The 8,192-nt window shown below is 27.4% G+C and overlaps 1 pseudogene; it reads left to right on the forward strand.

Moving 5' to 3' along the window:
• Positions 1-5,144: 5,144 nt before the first annotated feature.
• LOC112690908 lies at positions 5,145-7,780 on the forward strand (annotated as a pseudogene).
• Positions 7,781-8,192: the final 412 nt, after the last annotated feature.

Consider the following 8,192-nt stretch of genomic DNA (forward strand, 5'->3'; position numbering starts at 1 on the left):
GTTATATCATTAGACAAATATTATTACTTATTAATTATTAGTTAATAATTTATTACACAGCACACACAATAAAATTTACTTAAGCTTAGAATCTAAAAATAAAATGTATTTTTAGAAAAATTATTAAATTACATATTGCGATATATCGTACAACTATAGAACGATATCGGTGTCGAAAATGTGTCACGATATCGATATCGTTGCCCATCACTATAACCTGTTGTTGTCTCTGACCGTGTATTGGTGGTGTTACAATTGTTAATTATGACGCGGACCCACGATTAAAGATAAGATGGTTGCTCAACGAGCTATAACTTGGTGTTGCACGTAATTTCTTTTAACCACAGAACTGAAATATAGCGATCCAAGTGGCGAATTTGTGCAAAAAAATCGTATGTCTGTGATAATAACACAGGCAAGAATAATCATAGATAATAATATGTATGATAATAATAAACAATACTCTTTTAAATTAAAATACCATTTAATAATAATAATTTGCAAGTATTTTTGATTAACCTCTATTTTTTTAATTTATATTTCATATAAAAATAAGTTGAATGTGTACAAGATTTAAGTACATAATACTTATAAATTTAATAATATTAGTACCTATATAACTTACAGCTAGATACTTAAATACAATTTAAAAATCATTTAGTTTAAATGAAAATTATATTTTTTTACCTACTATTAATTAGGTAGCTACTAATTTAGACAATTTCTCTTTAGTCTTATTTTGTTTTTTAGACATTTGATTTTTTATATACGTGAATTGTCTCATTCTCATTATTATAAATGTACTACATATATCTATAAGTATTTCAGTTTCATGACTAGTACATGGAAAATTCAACTTAGTATTGTAGGTTAAAAATTCTTCGTATGTGTTTTCAAAAATATGAATAGTGGCTATAAGTGTTGGGACTTATCTATATAAATTTATCTAGATAAATAACGCTAAGTTATCTAATAAACCTATCTAAGATAAAATGTTTACTTATCTAGATAATTGTCTGTATTCTTGCCAAGATTAGAGTTATTTTTATTCTGATACGGAGACGAATCCAACAAATCAGAGATCATCAAAATCAATCCAGCTGTTTTTGAATTATAACTTCTGTAAATAACCTGACTTTCTTTTATACATATAGATTTTGTATTCATAATCATAATTCGTGTATCATAAATAAGTAATTATTATTTCTTGTTATGACATTTTGTTTGAATTTTCATGTTGGGTAAATGTTTTTGGTATTTTTAAACTTAATTTCTTATTTTTCCATGGTAGTTCCAAATATAATAGGTATTTGATTTTAATATAAACATGTCACTCATACGCTGATTAGTCATTACTCCCCTCTTGGAACCCGTAAATTCGTAACTACTAATAGAATGATGAAAATCATCAAATTAATATTATATGAAAAACAATATTATTAACTTTTATGTATTCTGTATTCATCTTGATACGTACGGAGCAAATTTCATTTTTTTTTTTTTTTTTTGTGTGTAACATTTTAGTGACTATCATTAAATATTATACATTATATATAAATACTGCTTAATGTACACTATTACTACAATAAACATTAAACACCTAAGTACTTATTAATAATAACGATTATAATTGAGTCTTCATAGATATTATTAGAATATGAAATATTGACCAAAAAATAATATTTTTTGAAAATATCTTTTTTTTTTTATTTAGATAAAAATGAAATTGTCTTTTATCTTTATCTAGAAGAATTTGGACATATTATCTTTCATCTTTAGATAAATTTTGTATTATCTATTCCCAACACTGCTGGCTATTATAGTTAATAGTAACAATAACATGACTTTATAGTTTTTACTTTATCAGTAATTGTATTTTACATAATTTCTTAAATGGTTAAATTATTTAATATTCATTATTCTGATACCCATACGGTATTTAAAATCAAGAAAGAACAAGTATATATTCGTTTAGGTTTATCAGAGACGGATAGGCATAATCCGACCGGCCCGGGGAAAAATAGAATACAGCGGCCCGCATGATTATATCCAAATTCCTATTAAACAATTACCTCAACTTTGAGAGAACCGACCCGGCAATCACCACCTTTTCTTTTTCGACGTTTTTAAATAATATTTAAAATTATAATATATTTTATACTATCCAATTTTATACGTGTTTTGCTATCTTCTAATAACTCTATGGTTTTTATCTCTTTTATTTTCTGCACCTAATTTTCTTTTTAATTCGTTTTGAAGGATACCTGGTAATACATTTTAGCAATATAATACTATTTACATGGTTCGCGTATAATTATTGTGGAAAAACATGATATATCAGTAATCAACTTTGCCGTGGGGTTTTATGAGTGACTATATATGATAATTTAAATCTGAACGATCAGTTATCATTATAGCACGGAATTATATGCATTAAAAATCAATCAACTATGCGCTAAAAGATCTTTAACATGCACAAGTATATGCACAATGTTAAAATATGCATTAAAGAAAAAAAAAATTTGCACTCGAAATTTTGAATAAAATAAAATTTTTAATTTTTGATCATTCAATTAAAATAATATATATAAAAAAATTACATTTAAAATTATGTAACCCTGCTGTACTCTTTTTTTTCTTCTTTATTTCAAAGGAATTTACCATTGTTGTTTCTAGATTTAAGCTAGATTTAAATATATATTGTTAGTATTATATTTATTTACTTTTATTTGTATATATGTACATGTGTAATAGTACTAGTAGTAATGTTTTTCATCGGCCCATTTTCGTAAATATAAGCAGCGGCCCACGCGGAAAATCCCGGTGTCCCGGCGGCCCTATCCGCCCCTGAGGTTTATAATTCAATAATTAATTAATTTAGAAACATTTGAATTAGTTACTAACATATAGTTTAATATTTATTAGATATGTATAAGAAATAAGTATATATATATATATATATATAAAATAAAAACTAAATTATAAAAAAACGTTATTTGAAAACATAAAGAAAAATAACGTTTTAAAAAATGTTAAACAAAAACGATATTTTTTAAATCAATTAACAAAAATTAAAACGAAAAAATTAAAAACGTCTTCCATCCCTGATTTAAACAAAACTATATCAACTAAACTTATTTGTAATAACTACACTTTACACCTGAACACATCTGTACTTGGACAATTTTGCAAGCGAATTGAGAATATAACTACCAAAATCGCAGTAACATTTCGCGTCTAGTAAAACGTATCAGAAAATTGCGTCGCGACGACTATTTGTTGTCGTCGGTCGCGGTGACATGTCAGACTTTGGAAAACGTACCTTTCGGCCGACGCGTTTGTTCCATCATGCATGTTAACGACGCAAGCACAACAACAACTGATAACACAGCATTCACAAGATACTTGGTATCAGTTAGATATTACAACCTCCTTGGAGTACCGGTTAACCTCAATCGACCGATGCGTGAGTAATGCACTCACGTGACAACGTCGTGTTTCCGTACATCGTATCGGCACTACGCGCTCCAGATCTATCCCACTTCTGACTTATGTAAACTTTCCAGTTTGGCGGCTTGATTTTTGACGTTATTTTGCCCATAGACGTATAATATAATATTCTATTATATGTTTATGATCTCGCCCCCGGAAAAGTTAACAATTGTGTGTGCGCGAATCGCTGTAAGTTGTAATTTTTAGTATTTATACATTTTGAAAGTGTGCACGAATTGCCTCATATTTTATTTTTTTAGTTAATTTTGTGTACATTTATTTAGATTAGGTACATACGTGCAGCTGGCCAGTCTTCTCACCATTGAATTGACCATTAAATTGTGAGTTATTATTTATTTATTATTGTGCCAAAAGAGCCATAATTATTTATTTTACTATTGTATTGCTATTTTTTTTGTGAATTTGTACCAACAATACATACAATTATACACAATTTTTAGATTTATTTTATTTTAGTAACCATTTTTCTTGTCTCATAGTTTTTAAGTACCTACATAATACACAAAAATACATATATGCACATTTGAAACATTTAAACATCACATAGCTCAATAATAGTTGCGCGGCGAACCCAACCACTATTAGTTGAGCTATCACACCACTACACATCAAAACAATATGGCTGGTCGGTGTCCGGTAGCACATCATAGCATCGGTAGCATTTGTCCCACCTGACCCAAACAGTAATATTAAATTTATATATTTTTAGAAAAATTTAATAGATCATAATATTTTAAGGTCAGATATTTTATTAAATATACTCGTACGTAATAATACAAATCTTGTTAGTATATTATACTAAGCTAAACTTAATTTCTAGGTATAAATATATATGATAAAATAAAACAAAATAAATAGCTTGAAATTTGAAATTTTCTTTCAAAATATTCCCATTAGGTTTTTCATAGTGTCATGAAAATAATTTAATGTTACTCAGCAATAAATTGAATAGCCCAATAAAATCATGCAAATGCAACATCTTCCAAGCCCTTTGTTATTATGAATAATATTATCATAGAATATTGAATTATTACTATTAAAATCGGTAACCACACGCTCTAAAGTTGGATAAAATCAACTTCACGGTATCTTATGGTTAGCGAGGTAACTTGTGATTTATTATACGGTATACCTTGATGTAACAATATGGTTCAGCCAGAGATAATTATTTTAGATTACACGACACGGCACGGTGTAGTGTTAACCCGGCTTAAAGGCGTACGAAGTAGAGAGCAAGTTAACTACGGCCCAAGGTTTATAGATAATAGATAAATAATATTATCTATAAACCTTGACTACGGCCTATGGCTATAAATAATATATTATCTATAGCCATAGAGTAATGTCTAAGGTGGATATATATCCACCAAGGTAATGTCAGTACTTAATCACAGATTATTATTATTCTTATCATTTATCAGCAATATCGACTGTTTATCTGTGATATGCGTTTTTTTTCGATTCGTTTTTTTTTTTTGTGGTGGCTGTACCTATGTAAAATTGTAAGCATTGGCTTTGATGCGATATTGGTAACGTTATTGCGGTTATAACGACTCTGTCTTTTCCTCTCATTTGATTGTTTCTCTCTCTAAATTTATTGTTTTTGAAATGTATTATTAATTATTTTAAATTTGAACTGTGGAAGACTATTATTTGTCCGTTGACGTTTCGGGCCGCTGTCGAAATATTTCGGAAATAACCGTATGTATTTTACCTTATCAGGTGAAAATAGGTTTTGAAATATATTATTTTATTTAGAAATTAAAAAGCAGTCAATCATCAAAATAGTTATATTTATAAAATACAGTGCTTATTGATTTTATAATAGACTATTATATAATCAATAGTTGTAGTAAAGAACTTGTAATTCTCATTTATTTATCCTTTATTATTTTATATATTTGATGGTTAGGTTAGTCTAATCAATTTTTGTTCTCATATTCATTTTTTATCTTATATTATGAATTAGTTGGAAATTTAATTGATTTAATGAAAAGATAATCTAATTTAATTCTTTTCATAAATACCATTCAATTTAATTCATGTTAATGAAAAAGAAAATTTATGCAATTAATATTCTATCAGAATTAAATTAATCATGATAATAAAAATGTATATCAATAACAAAATCTAATATGGTCTCCAACATCTGTAACGGACAGGAACTCTAAGAAGAAGAAGATCATAATACATTTTTGATAATTTAAAATTTTTTTAAATTTATTTTAGGATTTGCAATGGAACAAAATCCAATTGGTTCATCGGAATCTAACGAAAATAATCAGCCACCAACTATGAATGAATGGAGTTATAAATATCAAACTACTAATAATGATAACTTTGAACAAACTTTGGTAGAAAAATTCAATGATTCCTCAATAAATGATAATTCTAATGCTGGAAGACATGACGGTCATTCTGATTTCACTATTAATGAAAATACACAAAACCTTTGGAATAATCAATATGAATCAAAAGATAATCAGGACAATAAGGATAACTCAGGATATAGAAGAGAAAGGAGAGGAGGGTTTAACAAAACAAACCACAGCCGTAGTTCAATTGAAAAATCGTGGGGCCATGATTTTTCCAATAATTTTCAAATTAATAGTGGACATACGCGAGGTCGTGGTCGTGGTCTGAATTTTACCAAAAAAATTTAACGAAGAAAACAATTCATTCGGAGATGAATATAATACTAGTTTTAACAATCAAAATAATATTACTGCTACAGGCTACAGAGCACGAGGACGAGGAGGTCATCGAGGTGGAAGAGGAAAGTTTAGAGAAAACTCTGGGAACTTCAATGATAATGATGGAGATGGTTTAAAAATAAAAGAAAACAAACATGTACCATATATTCCACCAGATATTGAAAATGAAGAATCTATTGCTGGAATTGAAGCAGGATTGAATTTTGATAAGTATGAAACAATTGAAGTAAAAGTGAGTGGAACTGATCCACCAAAAAGTGTGATATCGTTCCGTAGTTCTGGTCTGCGAGAAGTTTTATTAGAAAACTTATCTTTGAATAAATTCTCTACATCAACTCCAATTCAAAATTATTCTATACCCATTGTTATTGCTGGAAGAGATTTGATGGCCAGTGCTCAGACTGGTTCTGGAAAAACTGTAAATTAATTAAATTTTTTAACATTTCAAATTAAGAAATTATAATTTTTATTTTAGGCAGCATTTGTACTACCCATTTTACATAATTTATTGGAAAATCCAACATCATTAGTTTATGATGAAAATCATTGTGAGCCTCAAGTTGTCATTATGGCACCTACAAGAGAATTAGTTGTTCAGATTTTTGAATGTGTTTGGAAATTCAGCAAAGGAACTGATATCAGAAATGGATTATTGTATGGAGGTACATCTGTTGGTCACCAAAAGTTTAAAATTGTACAGGTAATAATAGTAAAAATTAAAGTTTTAAAAAATATGTCTGCTTTTAATGTTTTTAACTAAATTTACTTTTATTTTGTTTAGCGAGGAGTTCATATTGTGATTGCTACTCCTGGACGCTTGAATGATTTTGTTGAAAAAGGTATTGTTACTTTCTCGTCAATTAAATACTTTGTTTTAGATGAAGCCGACAAAATGTTACAAATGGGCTTTAAACAAGATATAGAACGAGTATTGGAACACCCAACTATGCCTCCTAATGTAAGTTTTTTGTAATTTTAATTTCAATAAATTAATTAAAAAGGAAAAAACTAACACATTATGTACAGCTTTAGTAAGAACTAGTAATCTAAGTAAAGATCTCATTTTGCTTAGACTGAGAGACAGGTTTTAAATAATAAATTAATGCATGTTTTTCTCCATATTCTACATTTTACGAAACGAGCAATTAGTTGGCAGAAAAAATAAATACAAAATATTTTTATTCATTTTTTTTTTTTTATAAATTTAATTTGCTGGAGAAATTATTTTTAACAAATTTGGTATAATTTTAATATAATTAAAGGTAATAAATAATTTTTTGACTTATATAACGATTAAACGATATTATGTATTATTATAAAATTAATATAGAAACCCTTTTATTATTTTTTAGAATAAGAGACAAACATTAATGTTTTCTGCTACATTTGAGAGTGACATTCAATACATGGCAAAATCTTATTTAAAACCAGATTATATATTTGTAGCCGTTGGTGAAATAGGAGGAGCTTGTAAAGACGTAGTGCAAACCATATTACAAGTTGGGAAATTTAAAAAGAAGGAAACATTACTTAATTTATTAAAAGAAATGGGTATGGTTTTATATTTAATGTGTTATAAATATAAATAATTATTAGTGTTGGGCGAATATTGTTTTAAGGTGTTGAGTCGAATCCAGTTCAAAATTCAAGTACTCATATATTTACAAGTACAAATTTTTTCTTAACTCGAGTACTCGCCCAACTCTAAAATACATAATATTATGTTTTTAATATATCGACTAATTCATTCCTAATACCATTGATTTTATAATAGTCTGTTATAAAATCAATGTTAATACATTAAAATTTTAAACTATTGTTTAATTTTTATTATTTATTTAGTTCTGCAATATAGAGTAATAATAAAATAGAGAGTAAAATAGTATTTATATTTAAATATTTAATTATTTTATAGTCGAATCCTCTTTACAACATATAAACTGTTTGTTATAACTTATTTACCCA

This window comes from Sipha flava, unplaced genomic scaffold, assembly GCF_003268045.1.
Source record: "Sipha flava isolate LNK unplaced genomic scaffold, YSA_version1 52723_pilon_pilon, whole genome shotgun sequence".
NCBI lineage: Eukaryota > Metazoa > Arthropoda > Insecta > Hemiptera > Aphididae > Sipha > Sipha flava.